This window comes from Rattus norvegicus, chromosome 4 (assembly GCF_036323735.1).
Source record: "Rattus norvegicus strain BN/NHsdMcwi chromosome 4, GRCr8, whole genome shotgun sequence".
Lineage (NCBI taxonomy): Eukaryota > Metazoa > Chordata > Mammalia > Rodentia > Muridae > Rattus > Rattus norvegicus.
In genome coordinates, this window is record NC_086022.1 from 67935479 (window position 1) to 67955948 (window position 20470).

Genomic DNA, 20470 nt, shown 5'->3' on the forward strand with positions numbered 1-20470 from the left:
CCTCCCCCAGGACCCGCCTCTCAGGAGGGCTCCCGGGACGGCGCCGCCCCGCACCCGCACCCCCGGGGCGCTGGAGGAGCAGCCGCAAACCCGGTGATCCTGAAGCACGCTCCTCCCGAGCCGCCCACGCGGGGCGGGCAGCAGGTGTGTGTGCGGAGCGGCCAAGGTCCCTGGCAGAGCCCCGGCTGCTGAGCGGACAAAGCCGAAAGAAGTGGGCTCCCTTTCCCGAAGCCCGGGCGCAGGAAAAGGCTGGGGAGGAGGCGCACAGGGCTCAGCCCATCCTTTGCCTTTCCAGAGCTCTGCCACCTTGCGAAGGTGGGCCTTCAGAGAGACTGGGCCTATAGCCCTGAGCTTAGTGAGTCACCAGAAAGGGACTGCTGAACCTGAATCAAGGTGGACAGATACAGACAAACACACTGATTCAGGCCTTTTTTATAAAAAGAAAGTAACACCAACGAATGATGAAAAAGACCCTGTTGGGGGTCATGTTCCAGGGAAATGGGTATATGGATGAGAGTTAACATTTGTCTCTGTGCTAAAAAGCCAAGTGCGTAAACTCTGAAGACCGAGTGAGGTTGGAAGGTCTTGGAACACAGCACAATTTTGGACAGTTATGTTTCAGAGGTTGTGCCAGCCATGGTCTGAAAGCTGATCGTAAGAGAAGTATCTCGTTGACTGAGAAACTATGACAGACACCGGGAAATGTGAGCCACCAGACTGGCCAAAGGATCCGGGTGGCTCTTCAGTGAGGTAGGCAAACAGATCCAGAAAGGAGCTACCCTGTCTTGCTGGGCAAACTCATCTATGTAAGCAAAAAATTAAGAGAAAAATGGGCACCTGTTAAATTTCAGGGGAAATGAGAATGTAGGTTGCAAGCTTTTGTAGATGGCCCTAATTTTTGCGCTCCGTTGCATCACCTGTCATAAGCAGCCCCATAAATTGCTCTCCTGCTCCCCCAGCCATATGTATCCAGCATACCCAAGTGGAGATTCTGCTTGTCTGAGCATGTCTGCACCCTGAACATAATAGTCCTAGGTATGACTCCCCTCTCTCCTGGCTTATCTCTGAATTCTTTGTATACACAACTTATCTGGTTCAGGCCACCCACCTGGAGCAGCAGCTCTTGACATTTAGTCCTATTGTGATACATTATTTTTTTATGGACTTGTTAGCCCCCCACCCTCACACACACACACACACACACTAAGTTAAATTGATGTTCTAGCATGTTATCTCCCCACACAGGCTCTCCCATAGCCCCCGGAAGATTGCATTATATATTTATTGGTGAGAATCTATGTGTCCTTTACATGTGAACTCAGCCTCCAGGAAGTTCCCAGCTGCACTAGACATCAAGGTATGGGAGAAAGGAGTCTCCCACACCGTTCTGAGTCAAGTCAGACTCTGCTAGAAACAAACAAAAATGCAACCTTGGGATAACACGAGGGACCCTTAAGGATCAACTCTCTAAGGAAAAAGGGGGTCCCTAGAGTCCCTTGGTCTCCCTGCTCTCAACACATAAACCCAAACTCTGTCGGGAATTAGAGCGTTCTCCCTCAGTGCCTACCAAAATGACTCCCAGGGCTCAGCTGGCAGATAGTGTGACTTCTGCAGACCTGGCAGGAATGAATGTTCAAGGTAAGCAGGAATGTGTATGTGTGTGCAAACACAAGTGCATATGCATGCCCCCACACCTAGTCACACGTCTATGCACATTTGTGTCTAAAAATACGGATTAAGACAGAGCCTCGGGCTGGAGAGATGGCTCAGGGGTTAAGGGCACCCGACTACTCTTCCAGAAGTCCTGAGTTCAATTCCCAGCAACCACATGGTGGCTCACAACCATCTGTAAAGAGATCCGATGCCCTCTTCTGGTGTATCTGAAGACATCTACAGTGTATTCATATAATAAATGAATAAAATAATAAATGAATAAATCTTTAAAAAAAAAAAAAGACAGAGCCTCAGAGCCTTCATACAAAACTATGCAATGAACAGATCCAGTGGATATCTTTTTTTTTTTTTATTAACTTGAGTATTTCTTATATACATTTCAAGTGTTATTCCCTTTCCCGGTTTCCGGGCAAACATCCCCCTCCCCCCTCCCCTTCCTTATGGGTGTTCCCCTCCCAACCCTCCCCCCATTGCCGCCCAGTGGATATCTCTTAGCACTGTGTATGACTTGTTAGTGCTGGGAGGAGGATAGAAAAGGAGATAGAAGCACTGATTTTCAGACACATTTTCACCCAATCTCATCTTCTGTATCAATAAGTGGGAAATGAGCTTTCACTCACTCACAAGAGTCAGCGTGGCTCCTCGGCAGGCTTCAAGCCTGGTTTGGAGAGGGAGAGAGATGGGGTCAGTTTTACTCTGAAACATAGGCAAAACAGGCACTGCTGTAGGCCTCTACCAGCTGTGCCTGGGCCCCACAGGCCCAAGAGTCTGAGGAGCCAAGGCAAAACCCACCAGGATCCATCTTTCCCTTGCCTAAGTGCCCAGAACCCCTTAATTCTACTCCTTCAGCCTAACTCACTTCCAGAGTCGGTGTGGTACTGTCCTGAGGTCTGGCCACCTAAAAGTGGGTCAATGGCTGTTCTGTCTAACTGTGGGGAGGAGGGGACTGGGGTGCAGGGGGGGCAGGGGTGGTTGTTTGCAGGGGTGGTGATGGGGCTTTGACAGTTGGAGTGGGTATCTATACAAAACCTATAGGATAAAGCAAAGAACCAAGAGTGGAAACGCAAGCGCCAGGGTCCCGCAGAATAGAGCGAATGCCTTCCCAACGCATTGAGTCTTAAATTCTGCCCCTGACTCAGCCCACCAGGTTAGTAGGAAGGTCTGTACACTAAAGGGCAAAGATGGGTGTTTTATTTCAGAGTTTGCTTGCTCTCCATAGACCTCATTGCTATCCCACTGTTGGCCGAGTGTTCTTTTCAGATGCCCTCTATCTACGTGGCTCTGCTTCCTGATCTGAACATGACATGAACAGACAGGGCCATAACTTTTGTACACAGGAATGCCCCTTATTTTCCCCACCCCGATGAACCAGTACCCCTGAAACCACAAGCCCGAGGACATTCTCCCTCCTTTACATTGCTTCTGTAGGTATTTTATCACAGCAGTAAGAAAGAGGTAACTGATATGAGGTCCACATGTTCTGTTAAGTTCCACTCCCGTTTTGAGAACTTCCCGTATATGTCAGACAGCACAGTAGCCCCTGGGAATATCACAGCAGACAGAAAGGACTTCTTCTCTGATGAGAAGCATCATTCCAGTGAAAGCAGACTTGTGACAAGAAAAAGAATACCCCACTGGTGACAGCTATTCAGAGACCTTTAAAGGGGGAAGGGGAGGCTGGGTATGGTGGCACAGGCCTTTAATCCCTGCACTCAGGAGGCAGAGGCAGGCAGATCTCTTTGAGTTCAAGACAAGCCTGGCCTACATTAGCAATTTCAGGACAACCAGGGCTCCATAGTAAGACCCTTCCTCAAAAATAAAAATGAAAGACATTTAATTGAAGGAGGAATGGTGTGTGGGCAAAGACGTAATTCCCGTACTAACTAGAAGAGCCAATGGCAGTCACTACAGCAAGGCAACATTGGACATTGAACAATGGGACAACTGGAGCAAACCGTGCATGGCACAGAGCAATTGTGCATGAGAAAGAACCAACCAGGGTGAGTATCCAAAAACTGTTTACTAAGCCCCCGAGGCTGTCCCACAAGATTGTGCTGTGCCTTGAGGCAGTGTAATTAGCCATGTGTTGTGTTGTCTCAGGCAGGGAACCTACAACTAACCAAAGTACAGAAACCACCAAAGTCCAATTGGTGAACCATGAGTTTTATTGGGATTATTTATAGGAATATAGGTTAGAGGTTACTTACAGGGGCAGAAATGACAAACAAACAAACGTCATCACAAAAGCCCACCCCAGCATGGGTGACAGCTCACAAAGCTGGGACCTAGAGCATACAGGAAGTTCATCATGTTGGTGTGTCCTTTCCAAGTGACTCAGTTGGTCTAAACCCCTTCCAGGTAGCTCAGCTGGTTTTTTTTCCTTGCAGGCAGCTGATCTGGTCTGAGAAAGGGACACTCAACTTTATTACTCTGGAAGGGAGGGGCCTAGGGAACCTGTCTGTTTCAGGGACTTCCTGAAGCTATTTTGAAGTTTTTGTTCATTTGTTTGGTTTTTGGTTTTGGCTTTTTTTTTTTTCTTTTTCCTTCTTGCGTAAGGAGCTTCCCTGTGGAGAGGAATGTGTTCATCTCAGAGGAAACTATTACACAACACCATGGTTTTGTTCCAAACTGCTTATAAGATTTTAGAGGGGAAAATAAGCTTCAAAATGACTCTATCACAAAGCAGAGGATTTCACATGTCAGAATGAGGTCACTAAATGTTCAAAGGGGGCATTTGCCCAGTGTAGGGGAATGTCAGGGTGGGGAGGTAGGAGGGAGTGGGTGGGTGGGTGGGTAGAGGAGCAGGGAGAGGGGGGATGGGATATCGGGTTTCTGTCAGGGAAACTGGGAAAGGGGATAACATTTAAAATGTAAAAAAAAAAAAAAAAAAAAAAAAAAAAAAAAAACATTTAAAATGTAAATTTTGGGGTTGGGGATTTAGCTCAGTGGTAGAGCCCTTGCCTAGCAAGTGCAAGGCCCTGAGTTCGGTCCCCAGCTCAAAAAAAAAAATAATAATAAAATAAAATGTAAATTTTTGGGGCTGGGGATTTAGCTCAGTGGTAGAGCGCTTACCTAGGAAGCGCAAGGCCCTGGGTTCGGTCCCCAGCTCCGAAAAAAAGAACCAAAAAAAAAATGTAAATTTTTAAAAATCCAATTAAAAAGACTCAGGGGCATTTGTATTTGGTAGGGAACAGGAGGAAAGCTTCGTGAGCTGGGATGTAGCTCAGTGATAGAGCATAGCCTAGCATACATGAAGCCCTAGGTTCAGTTCCCAGCCCATGAGGTGGACTTTAGTCATTAGAAAGCTACAAGAACTTAGCAGGATTGCACCTGGAGAAGATGAATGTCTGAACCAATACATAACAGGAACGTGAGATTTTTCTAGCTGATGTATCAGCTCAACTGCAACCTTGGATCCCAACCCTAGCAACTACTTAAAGTCAACTGGAGTTTGATAAATAACGCATACCATCCCGGGGCCACACCTCTAGTAATTAAATTCAAATGTCTGTCGGTAGCTAAGGCTTGGGCAAGCGCTCTGTTTAGAAAGATTTTTGGGTGTAGTCAGGGATGGAAAGTTAGAGTGAGGAGAAGCGCCAATGGACAAGAAGGAAGAGTGAAACAGGCACAGAGCAAGACCCAGGCTATGGGGCTAAAGGATCTGAGCTTCATCTGCAGGCGATGAAGTATCAGTAAAGATCTTTTCGAGCTATTATTAGAATGAAGCACAAGAACGATGACTCTATTAACAATGTATAAGACCATTTGGAGAGAAATGGCTGAAGAGGAAGGGAGAACCTGTCAGGAAACAACAACCCTGCATGCATGAGGCATGAAGGATTTGAACATCTCCCACCACCAAAGACAGCAAGTTTACATTTTTTATCTTATCTATTTATACAAGAGTATGGGGAAGTGGGCATTCTCAAAACCTACTGAAGGGAATGTCAGTTGATAGAGGCATTTTGGAGGATATCTTGGCATTATCTATCAAAATTTAAAATTGGTTCAACATGTAGCCCCAGAAAGCCTAACTCAAAATACAAATAGTTTCTTGGGGCTGGAAAGACAACTCAGTGGTCCACTCCAGAGGACCTGAGTTCAGTTTCCAGAACCCACACTCTGTCTCGCAACCATTTTTAATTCCAATCCTCAGTCATCTAGCGCCCTCTTCTGGCCCATCTGGTGTACAGACACACACAGAGACAATCTACCCATACACAGATAATAAATAAATTTGAACCATGTGTGATTTCTCTCCCCTGAGTCATTCGTCCTTTTCTCCTTTCAGTATTTACACTCAGCTAACAATGTAGCCCAGAAAAGCCCCCTCATATTTACATGGTTTCTCCCTTCCACCATATACCCTTCCCTTTCCTCTTTTGCTCTTTCTCCCTCCTTGCCTTTTTTCTTCTTTCTGTTTTTTCTTCCCCCTTTCTCTCCCACCCTCAACCCTTCTTATTTCTTTCATTTTTTACATCTTTAATTTAGTTAGATGAACTTAGGCAACTGAGTTCAAGGAAATTCATCTTTTAAAAATGTTCACTGAGGGGGCTGGAGAGATGGCTCAGCGGTTAAGAGCACCCGACTTCTCTTCCAGAGGTCCTGAGTTCAATTACCAGCAACCACATGGTGGCTCACAATCATCTGTAAAGAGATCTGATGCCCTCTTCTGGTGTATCTGAAGACAGCTACAATGTACTTATATATAATAAATGAATAAATCTAAAAAAAAAAATGTTCACTGAGCCTTCACAAGCCTGGGGAATTCTATGACCACCACCATTCAAGATAGAGCATTGCATTGCCTTAAAATTTTCCTTGTATCATCTTGTCATATACCCCTACACACACACACACACACACACACACACAAATTGCTGACAACTCCAATTAGATAGTTTATACATCTATAATTTTACTTTTTCCAGAATTTATTTGTACCTTCCAGGTCTTCTTTGGGGCAGTGTGTTTACACATCCTGTATGGGCCATTTTTCTTACTGCCAATTTGTAAGCATTTTTACAGATTTTTGATATAAATCTTCCATCAGATGAATGTTTTGGCAACATTTTCTCCTGGCCCACAGCTGGCCTTTTCAGTCTTCTGATGGTATATCCCAAAGAACATGTCTTTTTTCCCCTCTCACTTTGATGAAAGCCAGCCATTCTTGCCCTTTTTGGCTCATGGCTTTTATGTCCTATCTAAGAAACATTTGACTAGGCAAGGCTGGACTCATACCCAGGAGGAAGCGTTGGATACTCAACTGCTGGCTGTGAGAGCCCAGTAAGTACGGCTATGGTGAGGGAGAGTTGGGGCTTGAAAGACTCATCCAAAAGGCCAAAGACACAGACGTGGAAACCATCGATAGCTGGTCGTTAGCTATGAGAGTGTATAATTGCACCTAAGGTAGGGGACTTGATAGAAGAAGAGGACCAAGGAGAGGCACTCGAGAAAGACTTTGACTGTTGGAAAGCTGAAATAGAGCTCATGTAAAAGACCAATTTTTGGACCAAACAAGTGGACATGTTGAGTGTCAACCTGACAACCTCTGGAATTACCTAGAAGGCAAATGTCTGGGCATGTCTGTAAGGGATTCACAACCACCTGTAAGTGGTCTGATGCCCCCTTCTGGCCTCTACGGTCACATCACACACACACACACACACACACACACACACACACACACACACACACACATGAAAATGAAGTAATTCATTACTGTGTAGTACACCATCTAATATAAAACAATGTGCGTCACTGGAAAGAGTGCAGCACTGGACACTGTCCTGTTAAGATGATATAATCTGGGGCACTATTCCCTTTGATAAAGATGTTATATTTATATTCTCTGTGAAAAAGATCTTAGCCTGCTGTGGTGCCTTATATCTTTTATCCTCAGGAGGCTGAGGCAGCCTGGACTGCAGAGTGAAATCCTAGCTTGAAAACAAAATAAACGAAGGAAAATGTTTAGAAGGCTATGTCTTCCCCAAGGTAAGAACAAAGACAGCACAATCAAGATAGAGGGCGTCATGGTCGGTCACACCTTCTTTAATGTCAGTCTCAGGACTAGATGGCAGTGTTTGGAAGACAGAGAATAGGAAAATCTGAAAAAGGAACAGGTTTGTATAAGCTACAAAAGGAGTCACAGAGAAGGTTGGGGTGTAAGCTGCCTCTTCAACAGTAGGAACAGTGGGTAATGTCCTTTAAAGGAAAGAAAAAGAAAAGGAGAAGGTACTGTTTTTAAATAATCAGGAGGAAGCCAACAGAACACAGAACAAGACCCTTGCTTATGTGGCATATTTGGGGGACAAAAGAGCAAATAAGGTCAGAGTTAGACATTCTATGATCGCAATTAAATAACTACCTCAGTTGACCTTAGCTCCCAAAAAGACTTTCTGATTTTGAAAGGGAAGCCAAGGGCCCAGAAGATGGCTCAGTGAGTAAAGTACTTGGTGGACAAGCATGAGGACCCGAGTTCAAATCCCCAGCACCAACCTAGGAATCCAGATGAGTTGGAATGTATCTGTGACCCCCAGCACTGCTGTGGTGAGACACAGATAGATTCTTGGAGCTCCCTAGCCAGCCGATCTAGCCACTGTGAGCTCCAGATTCAGTGAAATACTCTGTCTCAAACATTAAGAGGAATAGTCCTTAGGGATAGTCCACAGAGCTTAAAATGCTTAAAACCAGGCTCTTTGGGCCAGCAAAATGGCAAAGCAGTTTGCTACCAAACCCAATGAACTGGGTTCAGTCTCTTAGACCTACAAGTTGTAAGGAGAAAACTGACTCCCTAAACTGCCCTCTGACCTCCACACATTTGCCGTGGCCCACAAGGGCAATCCCACACACAGAGTAAATAAGTAGGTGTAAACAAAGTCTTTCCAGTGTGCCACTAAAAATACCAAACAAAAAATGACAACAGAAAGTGGTACAGGCTGAACCAGAAAGCCTGTCTCTCTTACATGGTTTGGTAGCAACAGTGGTAAGAGAGAATGTTCCAGAGGGAGGATCCAGTTCCACCTCCACCTATCCCACTTCCCCGATCTCCATCTTCCCCAGGCACCAGCCCCCAACACAAGCTGCCACCAATCCATGAGCCCACACTCACCATGGTCATCTCCGTCTATAGCCCCATCTGGTGGCAGCTCTCCAAATGCCCACCTCGGAATCATGGTGACAGTTGGTGACAACTATTTTTAGGATCACCCTCCTTCTCTAGCTTGGTACCAACTCCAACCCACAGATGAGCGCGTGTGAAACTTGACTCTGGCAAGCTGGGACTGAGTGTGATGGGCGTAGCCTAGCTCCATCCTTGTTCTCTCATCGTGGGTTCAGATCAAGTGCAACTGACGCCAAACCCACACTAACCAGCTGTCCATCTGTCTGCGAGATCCCATTGCTGTGATAAACCACCCTGACCAAAGACAACTTGGGGGGGGAAAGGTTGACGTCAGCGTACAACTCTCAGGCCACACTCCATCGCTGAGGGAACTCAGGGCAGGAGTCTGCAGACAGGGGCTGAAGTAGAGGCCATGGAGTAACTGCTTGTTACTGGTTGTTTGCCCGGGTTGCTTGTACCATCCAGGACCACCTGCCAAGGGGTGGCACCACCCACGGTGATCCGGGTTCTTCCTTATCAATCATCAATCAAGACAATGTCCTACAGATTTGCCTTACCAAACAATCTCATGGGAGGCATCTTCTCAGTTTAGATTCCTTCTTCCCAAATGACCCTCGCTCGTGTGGCGTTGACATATACACTCGCCAGCACACCATCCCAACCATCTTCACTCTCGAGAGGATTCCTTTAGCTGTCAGATCCCAGACGCATGTTTTTCCCAGGAGAAAGTCCAGTCTGGAGCCTCCAGAGCTGTGGGCATCACTCCTAGAGGAAGTCTTCCCTGATCTCTGCAACTCGAGTTCTCCAAGGACAGAGACCTTGTCCTTTCTGTCTCTTTCTTCCCCAGAGCTCAGGAGCTGGTGGAGGGTCAGAATAGCCAATGAATGTTTGGTGAATGGACAAATAGAATCAAGGACTAAGCTCAGAGCCAGCCTCTCCTCCTGCCTCACCCCTCCCTTCTCCCCGGAGAAAGTGCATTAACCCAAGAGGAGCTTGAGGTTGGCCAAGGTCTTTGGTACCAGGCCCAGAAGGGAAGTAGTTTGACATCTACTTGTGCACTCTTGTACTGACAGAGTAACTACTCGAGTTTCAAAGTATGTGAAGAAGTGCTGGGTTTCTCTGCCACGCAGTCCAAAACACCAGCTGAGATCACTGGAAAAGTATAAAAGGCTGCTTCAAACCCAATGTGGGCTTGGCCTTCTTCAGAACGCAGGAACTGAAGGAGTTGGCATCCACAAACATTTGTTAAATTTAGTGGACCAAGGCTCTTGACAAGGCTCCAGGGAGAAAACAAGCTTTATCCTTTAGAAAATGGCATTCCCCAAACAATGAACGATGCCTGAAAACCGACTCTTATTCACATCAGACAAATCTGAATGCTATAGGCTCAAGCAGACAGTTGTCAGAAGCTGGGAGATAAAATTGTCTGCCAGCAGACAGCTCTGGGTGGAGCTCATCCACCACTCTCAAGGGACAAATTAAGACATTTCTATGGAGAACTTATGTGGTGATGGACTTACTCTGTAAGTTCTTGTTGTCTAAACCTAAGGAGACATCTCAGTGGGTAAGAATGCTTGTTCTACAAACATGAAGACCTGAGTTCAAATCTCATATAAAAAGGTGGACACGTCTGTCCAGATCTGTGACCCCAGCACTGGAGGAAGTGGCAGGCAGATACCAGGGGGTTGTCAGCCAGCCTAGCTGAACTAAAGAGCAACTTGACTTTGTCAAGGACAAAGTGGAAAACTACAGAGGAAGACAATGATGTCTTATTCTGGCTTCTACATGCATCCATACACTCACACGCATGCCACAGCCACAAAATGAAAAATGAATGAATGAATGAGTGAATGAATGAATGAATGAATGAAGTGATTTGTAAATCTGTACTGTCTAGTTAAACAGCCATGGTTGTCAAGCATTCAACATGCAGCTGGCTGACTGGGGAGTGAAATCTTTAATGTAATTTAATTTTAATTAATTTAACTTTAAATATCCACATGTGGTACACATTAGATAGCCTGGCTCTGGTACACTACAGACACATACTATAAACCCCATATAGTACCAGGCATCTAGCTAAACACGAGGGTGATCATTGCTGAATTCTTTGCCAGAATTTTAAGGATTTTGTAACTATGTTTCTAGACGAAATTGGCCTCTAATAGAATTTTTAAGGAATCCCTATCTTTGTTAAGAATAGCACTTATTTAACTCACTGAAATAATTTGAGATCATGCCATCATTTTCATTTTTCTTAAAAGAGCTTTAATTTTTATCATATGTTGTACAAAAAAGCATAATGTACCAAGCAAAATTGTAAGTATTAGAATTATCCGTGTTCTCACTAACCCCAAAGAAACATTGTTAATATTAGATGCACCAGAGGCTAAGGCAGAAGGCTCCTAAACCTTGTGCTGCATATTTTATTTTCCAGGTCCAGTTGTGTTTATGTATACGAATGTTTGCTTGCAGGCATGAGCATACACCATGTGAACGCTAGTACTGGCAGAGGTCAGAAAAGGCATCCCATCTCTTGGAACTAGAGCTACAGACCGTTGTAAACTGTCATATAGGTTCTGGGAACTGCACTCAGGTCTTCTGTAAGAGCAGCCAGTGAGCCAATGAGCCCTCTCTCTAACCCCTATACTATATATCTTTTTTAAAAGATTTATTCATTTATTATATATAAGTACACTGTAGCTGTCTTCAGATACACCAGAAGAGGGCATCGGAGGGCATTGGATCTCTTTACAGATGGTTGTGAGTCACCATGTGGTTGCTGGGAATTGAACTCAGGATCTCTGGAAGAGTAGTCGGGTGTTCTTAACCATTGAGCCATCTCTCCAGCCCCTATACTATAGATCTTAAAGAGCATTATAACATAGCAAATCTGTCTTCCATCCCTGCACCAGGGTATGAGAGTGCTAGTCTTCTGGCCCTTTGCCAAACTAGATATTGTTTTGTGTGTGTGTGTGTGTGTGTGTGTGTGTGTGTGTGTGTGTGTCCATCCATGTGGAGTCCAGAGGTCAATGCTAGACATTTTCAATTGCTTTCCACCTCATTTTTTGTTTTGTTTTTTTTTTTTATTCAAGACAGGGTTTCTCTGTGTAGCCCTGGCTGTCCTGGAACTCACTCTGTAGACATCAAACTCAGAGCTCTACCCTGCTCTGCCTTCCCAGTGCTGGGATTAAAGGTGTGTGCCACCATCACCCAGGCTCTCCCTCTCATTTTTTGAAGTCACAATCTGGGATGATTGTTTTAATTGTCAACTCAACATAGCCTAGAGTCACCTGGGAAAGAGAACTTCAAGTAAGGAATGGCCGAGCTCGGCAGATTGCCCTGTGGCCATGATTAACTTGACCACCAGAGGAACCATCTTAACTTATGATTGGTGGAGGAGGACCCAGCCTATTATGGGTGGCACCATTCCTAGGCAGATGGATCTAGGCTGTATAAAGAACCTAGCTGATTATAAGCCAGTAAGTGCAAACCACAGACCCTTACACTATGGTTTTTTTCAGCATACATAGTATTCTACATTTGAAGTGTGCCCTTGTAGTGAATGCTGTTAGATTTGTTAGTACATCCAGCAAGGTTTACTGGAACACAGAGCAAACAGAAAACAGACACCGGAAATAACTCGGCAGAAATATTAGATTTTTTTCCAGTGCCGTCTGCAACACAGAGCTTGATGCTTTCCATTGATTTTACTTGCTTACCTGCACATTTCTACCCAAGACATTCCTGCAAAGTCAAAGCCGTGCTCTCACGTCCCCACAACCCCAGTCCTGCAAGGCATCCATTTATAGTCAATTTTGGGATTTTTGTTTGTTGGTTGGTTTGTTTTGTTTTGTTTTTATTTTTTGAGACACAATTTCTTGTGTAGTTCTGGCTGTCCTGGAACTCACTCTGTAGACCAGGCTGGCCTTAAAATCAGAGATCTGCCTGCCTCTGCTTCTGAGTACTGGGACTAAAGGTGAGCCACCACCACCTGGCTGTTTCGTTTGTGTTTTGAGACAGAGTTTCACTATATAGCCTTGGCTAACCTGGGGCTTACTATGTAGACCAGGCTGGTCCCGAATGCAGTGACTAAAGGCATGCACTATCTGGCCCATCGTGTTTGTCTGGTGTTGATGATGGGAATCAGGTCAAAGGCCTTGCAAGCACTTGGGTTTGGTTTTTGTTTTTAGATACAGCCTTCACCCCCACCCCCACCCTTGTTTTTGATTCTGCTCTCTTTGTGCTATAACTTTTTAAATAGATTTTGAAAAGTCTTTCTCCTTTCCCATTATTCTGTGAGTGCTTTTCTCCAGTTTTTTATTTGTTTGTTTGGGCGGGGGTGATGGCGGTTTGAATAGGAATGACTCCCATAGGCTCATGTTTGAATGATTGGTTATTAGGGAGTGGTGCTACTTGACAGGGATTAGGAGATGGGACCTTGTTGGAGAGAGTGTGTCACTAAGGGTGGACAAATGTTCAAGCCAGGCCCTGTCTCTCCTCTTTTCTCTCTCTCTCTCTCTCTCTCTCTCTCTCTCTCTCTCTCTCTCTCTCTCTCCCCCCCCCCCCCCCCCCGCCTTCAGATCCAGATGTAGCACTCTCAGCTCTTTCTCCAGGACCATGTCTGTCTGCCATCATGTTTCCCACCATAAATCTAAACCTCTGAACCTGTAAGCAAACCTCAATTAATCTCTTCACGGCAATAGAACACTGACTAAGATGTGTGTGTGTGTGTGTGTGTGTGTGTGTGTGTGTGTTGTTTGTTTTTTAAGTTCTGAGGGATTGAGCCTAAGCCCCCATGTAAGTTAGGCTAGTACTGTGGGATGCCAGTCCACACTCCTAACTGGTAGCCCCCTACTGTGCGCCTCTGACCAGCTCTAGAGCTGATTTGGTTTATTCAGTCCTGCATACCACTATGTCTCTTTAGAAACTTTCTGAAACCAAGAAGGCTAGGCAGATTCCATGACTGGCTTCATTCAAATTGGCAGTTAAGGAGACTAGCACTAAATCTCTGTTTCCAAGAACTGGGCAATTCCAGACAAGTCCAGGCCTCAGAAGCTGCCCGTCCACCTGGCCTGAGGCAAGCACAATGAGTCAGCAGCAGTTTCCAGACTTCCTCAGCTACTTCCTCAGCAGCAGTTTCCAGAACTCCCCAGCAAGTTTCCTGTCCCCACATCCCAGTAATGGAATGTCCATAGAGATGGACCCAACAGATTAACATAGAAGTCATCTATCCCAGAATTCCCTAATGTGCTTTAAATCAGGCCTGCAAGCTCACTTGGTTGTCTCTCTGTCTTGGTAATGGGAGACCCCAGCATGCTGGACTTCTGCAGAATAAAACACTCTTTGCATTTACATGCTCTTTGAGTCTAGGGTATCCTTCTTCAGTGACTCATGGACGCTCACAATACTTTCTTTTTTTTTTTTTTTTTTTTTCCGGGGCTGGGGACCGAACCCAGGGCCTTGCGCTTCCTAGGTTAGTGCTCTACCACTGAGCTAAATCCCCAGCCCCAATACTTTCTTACTTTCTTGGAACTTTTGGCTGTATCACAGTTATGTATATAAAGTGTAGCACACAGCATCTCTTCTCTGTCTTGGAACTTAAATTCCTTCTATTATCTTAAAATATAGTCTCTGGGGGCTGGAGAAATGACTCGGTGGTTAAGAGGACTGGTTGCTCTTCCAGAGGACCCAGGTTCAACTCCAAGCACCCACATGGCAGTTCACCACTGTCTGTAACTCCAATTCCAGAGGATCTGACACCCTCACATGGACATTCATGCATGCAAAACACCAATGCACTTGAAATAAAAATAAGGGGTTGGGGATTTAGCTCAGCGGTAGAGCACTTGCCTAGCAAGCGCAAGGCCCTGGGTTCGGTCCCCAGCTCTGAAAAAAAAGAAAAAAATAAATAAATTAAGCTGGGCATGATAGCGTGCACCTTTGATCCCAGCACTAGGGAGGCAGAGGCAGATGGATCTCTGTAAATTTAAGCCAGCGTGGTCTACAAAACTAGTTCCAGGACACTCAGGGTTGTTACGAAGAGAAACCCTGTCTTGAAAAACCCAACGCTCTGACCCCCAGAGGAAATGCTTTGAGTGCAGTCAGCTTTAGTCCATGCAATTCTCTGCCATTGCAGTGACGAACACCACAACTAAGAACAACTTAAAGAAGAAAGGATTTTAGTTTATAGTTCCACAGGGGCAGATCCATAATGGCAGGGAAGGCAATGAACACATCAGGAGCAGGAAGGAGAGAGACAGAGAGAGAGAGAGAGAGAGAGAGAGAGAGAGAGAGAGAGAGAGAGAGAGGACACAAAGTGGGGTGAGGCTATAAATCCTTCAAATCCACCACCACTGATGTGGTAGCTATTCAAAGGGCTCTCGTGATTTCAAATTTTTATTTGATTCCTCAAATTCTAAAGTTCTTCAACCTACATCCATCTAAAAAGAATTTGCTAACACACTCTCTGATCACATAGAAAAGCAATTTCTGCAAATTTTCACCAGGACTTAGTTGTGTGTCTACAGTTCTCTATGAAGGCACTCTATTGACTCGTGTGGAATGAATTGTAGGTTAAGTTTCTTTTTTTTTTTTTTCCGGAGCTGGGGACCGAAGCAGGGCCTTGCGCTTCCTAGGCAAGCGCTCTACCACTGAGCTAAATCCCCAACCCCGTAGGTTAAGTTTCTAAATGAAAACAAAAGGGGCAGAATAATGTACAGTGGTCGTGTCCCGCCCCTACCACCTGCCCCCCGAATAGTACACATTGGTCGTGTCCCAACCCTACTGTCTGCCCTGCCCCACTAGTCTACAATGGTAGTTTCCTGACCCTATCATCTGATCACCTCCCCCATTAGTATACAGTGATCTTGTCCCGACGCTACTATCTGCCTTCTGCATTAGTATACAGTGGTCTTGTCTAGGCCCTACCATGTACTACTGCCCACCATGGGCTGGGCCACCCTCCATCAGCCATTAACCAAGATGATGATGATGGTGGTGGTGATGATGATGATGATGATGGTGATGGTGATGGTGATGGTGATGGTGATGATGATGATGATGTTTTAAAAATGCCTCAGAAGTGCCTGCAGGCCAATCAGACCAAGCTATTTTCACAACTGAGGTTCTTTCTTCTCAGATGATTAAGCTTGTTTCAAGTTGACAGAAACTTGGTAGCACAGAAGCTAAGCTATGCCTGTTCTCAGGCTAAGAGGGGCCTTGTGTATTTCCTCTGTTGTTGTAAAAATATAAAAAATAAAAAACTATTGTTGTCTTTTACCTCGCTAGGTCCAGCACCGTGGTGCCCCAAGATATCTGCTAGATATCTTGGCGGAAACACATCTCAACTCCACGGCAGCCCAGTGTCTCCAGCCGCTGCACACTTTGCTTCAATAAAATCGTCCCATAAAAGAACACACAACACAATAATCTTTGACCCAATTGGTAAGATATAATTGCCCACCTAAATATACAAAGCCCAATACACATCCATCCCTTAAGAACATTCATAACAACCTGTAAAGGTGCAGCGTGGAGTCTTAACATCATCCACCCTATTGTCCTGCCACAGCCTCTCTCTCTCCCTTTCCTCTCTTCCTTTCCATTCCAGTTTCCTCCTCTTCCTTCAAACTTCTCTCCCACCCATCCTTCCTTCTCCTCCAATGACAGGCCTCCTTCTATCCTGTACCTGCCCCTCACCTATAGTTTACAAATTCAGTGGGGAGAAGTTTCTGGTGAAGTCACCAGATTCCAGAGTAGTGACTAGGCAGCTGTCCTTGGGGCAGTGGAATTAGCATCAAAATACGGATAACTCCAGGGCAAACCACAACAGTCCTCCCTCCTACTGAGCCCAGGCTCAGGGAAGAACTATCTCATGGAGGGGAATCCCTTTGTCCCTACTCTGTCCAGTTCCTCAGTTCTATAGCACAGGTGTGGATCTCCAGGCCCTGTTCTATGTGATGCCAGAGCTTTGTGCCTGCTGGGCAAGCCCTCTCCCAACTGAGTTACACCCCCATTCCCATCCCTGACTAGAGGATATCTAAGGGACTTTCTCCATCTACTTTAATAAGGAAAAGGGTAGGATGGCCTACGGGATACACTGAGTACAGGCCAATAAGATAAAACCAGAGGTCGGAAGAATCAAAGGCAACCTTACTGTACTAGGACACCAGGAGCCACTGGTTGCTGGTGGGAGGTGCTCAGGAGGCTCAAAGCCTCCCCTCTTGCTGAGGATATAAAGGCAGTGGTAGCTGGCGGGGAGGAAGAGACATTTTCTTTAGTGGTATAGCCATTAATGAACTGTCCACACTACTGTAAATTACCCCCTCACCTGTAAGTAACTATAAACAAGCCTAACTAAACTCATTGGCTCAAACATCCCCTTCAAAAAATAACTAGAGGAGAGATCGCTAACATCAGGAGTGGGAGGGGAATAAAAGAGAGTAGTGGGGGTGAATATGATCTAAATGCATTATATACATGTATGAAATGTCATAACAGAACTCATTATTATATACAATTAAAGAAGCTAGTAAAGAACTTTTTAAAAAGAAAGTTGAGCCAGAGGTCTAAGAATGTAGCTTGGTGCTAATGCTTGTGTGCAGTGGGTTTGGCCTAATGCTGCTTGTATTTTAATGTTAATCTGGGTCCCCAAAACTGCTTACAAGGGTATCTGCAAGTAGTTTCTGGGAACCTGTTCCCAGTTGATTCTGACTAGTAAATAAAAATGCCAACAGCCCACAGCTGGGAAGGACAGGCAGAGGCAGGGTTTTGTAATTTCCTGGGCTTGGGACCAGGAGAGAAGGAAGGGAGATCCACCATGGTGGGAGAGTGAGGCCCATTGAATTTGTAAAATACAGTTAGGGGCAGGTACAGGATAGAAGGAGGCCTGTCATTGGAGGAGAAGGAAGGATGGGCGGGAGAGAAGTTTGAAGGAAGAGGAGGAGACTGAAACGGAAAGGAAGAAGAGACAGGAGGGAGAGGCAGAGAAGCCGTGGCAGGACAATACGGCAGGTGACGTTAAGATTCCACACTGTACCTTTACAGGTTGTTATTAATGTTCTTAAGGGATGGATGGTACTGGGCTTTGTATGTTTACATGAGCAATTATATCTTATCAATTGGGCCAAAGGTTATTGTGCTGTGTGTTCTTTCATGTGTAGATTTAAGTGTAAGAAAGTGTGCGGTGGGGGCTGGAGAGATGGCTCAGCGGTTAAGAGCACCCGACTGCTCTTCCAGAGGTTATGAGTTCAATTCCCAGCAACCACATGGTGGCTCACAACCATCTGTAAAGAGTTCCAATGCCCTCTTCTGGTGTATCTGAAGACAGCTACAGTGTACTTATATATAATAAATAAATCTTTAAAAAAAAAAAAAAGTGTGCGGTGGCTGGTCTGGGCCACCATGGAGTTGGGATGTGTGTTTCTGGCATGGAAACCTGCCTTGGGAACTGGATGGGTAGACAGATTGCTGCCAGGCTCAGAGAGAGGCCTTTGGCAGTGTGATGTGGGATGGAGTAAAGTGGGTGAGAGGCTTTGCTGACTGAGAATTAAGATATCCAGCAGATATCTTGGGGCACTGTGGTGCGGGACCTAATGGGATAAAAAAACAACAATACTTTTTTTATTTTTTATACTTTTACAACAATGAATGAATGAGATAAAGCTCGCCTTTACTGCAGGCACTGCAGTGCATGCCTGTGGTGACTGATACAGAAGGCCCATTGAAAACAGCATAGGCAACAGAGTAAAACCCTGACTCAACAATTGAATCAAATATAACCTTGGATTGGTAATTAGCTAGACATAATGCAAACGTTTCCTCAACATTTTGGCCAGATGGCAGCTGGTGATGCAGCTCAACTGGTAGAGTGCTTGCATAGCACACATAAAGCTCTGAGTTCAATCCACTGGGCATGTTGATACATTTGTATAACTGCAGTATATGCCTGTAATTTTAGCACTTGGGAGGTGGAAGAATGAAGATCCAGAAGTTCAAGGTTAACTTTGGCTACATAATGAATTGGAGGCTAACCTGGGATACTTGAGACTTCATCTCAAAACAACAACAAATATATACATATACATACACACATATACATAACATACACATATACATCATATACACATACATCATATACATACACACATACATCATATACACATACACATATACACATATCATATACATCATATACATAAATACATACATACATCATATACATCATATACACATACACATATACACATATCATATACATCATATACATAAATACATACATACATCATATACATCATATACACATACATCATATACATAAACACATACATACATCATATACATCATATACATAAACACATACATACATCATATACATCATATACATCATATACATCATATACATATACACATACACATATTTGCCTACTGTGGCGGTTTGAATAGGTTTGGTTACCCTCCTAGACTCTTTTTTTTTTTTTTTTTTTTTTTTCGGAGCTGGGGACCAAACCCAGGGCCTTGTGCTTGCTAGGCAAGTGCTCTACCACTGAGCCAAATCCCCAACCCCTCCCCCTAGACTCTCATATTTGAATATGTTTGGCCCATGGGAAGTGGCACTATCAGGAGGTATTGTCTTTTTGGAATAGGTGTAGCCTTGTGTGAGGAACTGTGTTACTGTGTAGGTGGCCTTTGAGGATGCCCAGTGTTCAAGCTCCACCCAGAGTAGATGAGACCCTCCTCCTGCCTGCCTGCAGAAAGCAGTCTCCTTCTGGCTGCCTTCAGATCAAGGTGTAAAACTTTCAGCTCCTCCAGCACCATGTCTGCCTGCAGGCTACTATGCTTCCCACCATAATCATAATAGACTGGACCTCTTAAACTGTAAGCCAGGGCTGGAGAGCTGGCTCAGCGGTAAAGAGCAATGACTGCTCTTCCAGGGGTCCTGAGTTCAAATTCCAGCATCCACATGATAGCTCACAACTCTGTAATGAGATCTGATGCCCTCTTCCAGTGTGTCTGAAGAGAGTGACAGTGTACTCATATAGATAAAATAAGTAAATCTTAAGACAGACAGACAGAAAGAAGGAAAGAAAATCAGTTCTCAGGGCCTGACCCAGAGTCTGACCTGCAACGTTGTTTGTTTGAGACAGGGTCTCACTATTTAGCCCTGGCTGTCCTGGAACATTATATAGATCAGACTGGCTCAAACTCACAGAGAGCCTCCTGCGGTTGCCTCTCCCAAGTGCTGGGATCAAAGGTAAGTTCCACCATGGCCAGGTGTGTAATTTTTTTGAACATTTAATAGCTCCATTGACTTTTTCTAATAGAAGCAAGCATAATTATTATTGGAGACAAAAAACATATATAATGTATTGCGTTATACAATATGTAACATGTTTTGTCTGGAACAACTATCCAGGAAACAAAATGTATTGCGTCTTTCATGAGGATATGCTGACAGGACATCTCAGAGAGACCCGAGCCTTGCACTTATACCTAGAAATGCAGCTAAGAAAATAGCAAGTGCAGGCACCTACCTCAATACTAAAACAATGCAAACAATAACATGCAACAATAGAAATATGATCACAGGACACACAAAGGTGTAATACACACATCTAGTAACACTGCAAATGCATTTGATATAGGGAAACGCCTATAACATCCAAAAGAGAC

The 20470-nt window shown here is 44.9% G+C and overlaps 1 pseudogene; it reads right to left on the reverse strand.

The window, feature by feature from the left end:
* The window catches only part of Hmgb1-ps18 (high-mobility group box 1, pseudogene 18), a 600236-nt pseudogene that overhangs the window by 476638 nt on the left and 103128 nt on the right, over positions 1-20470 (reverse strand).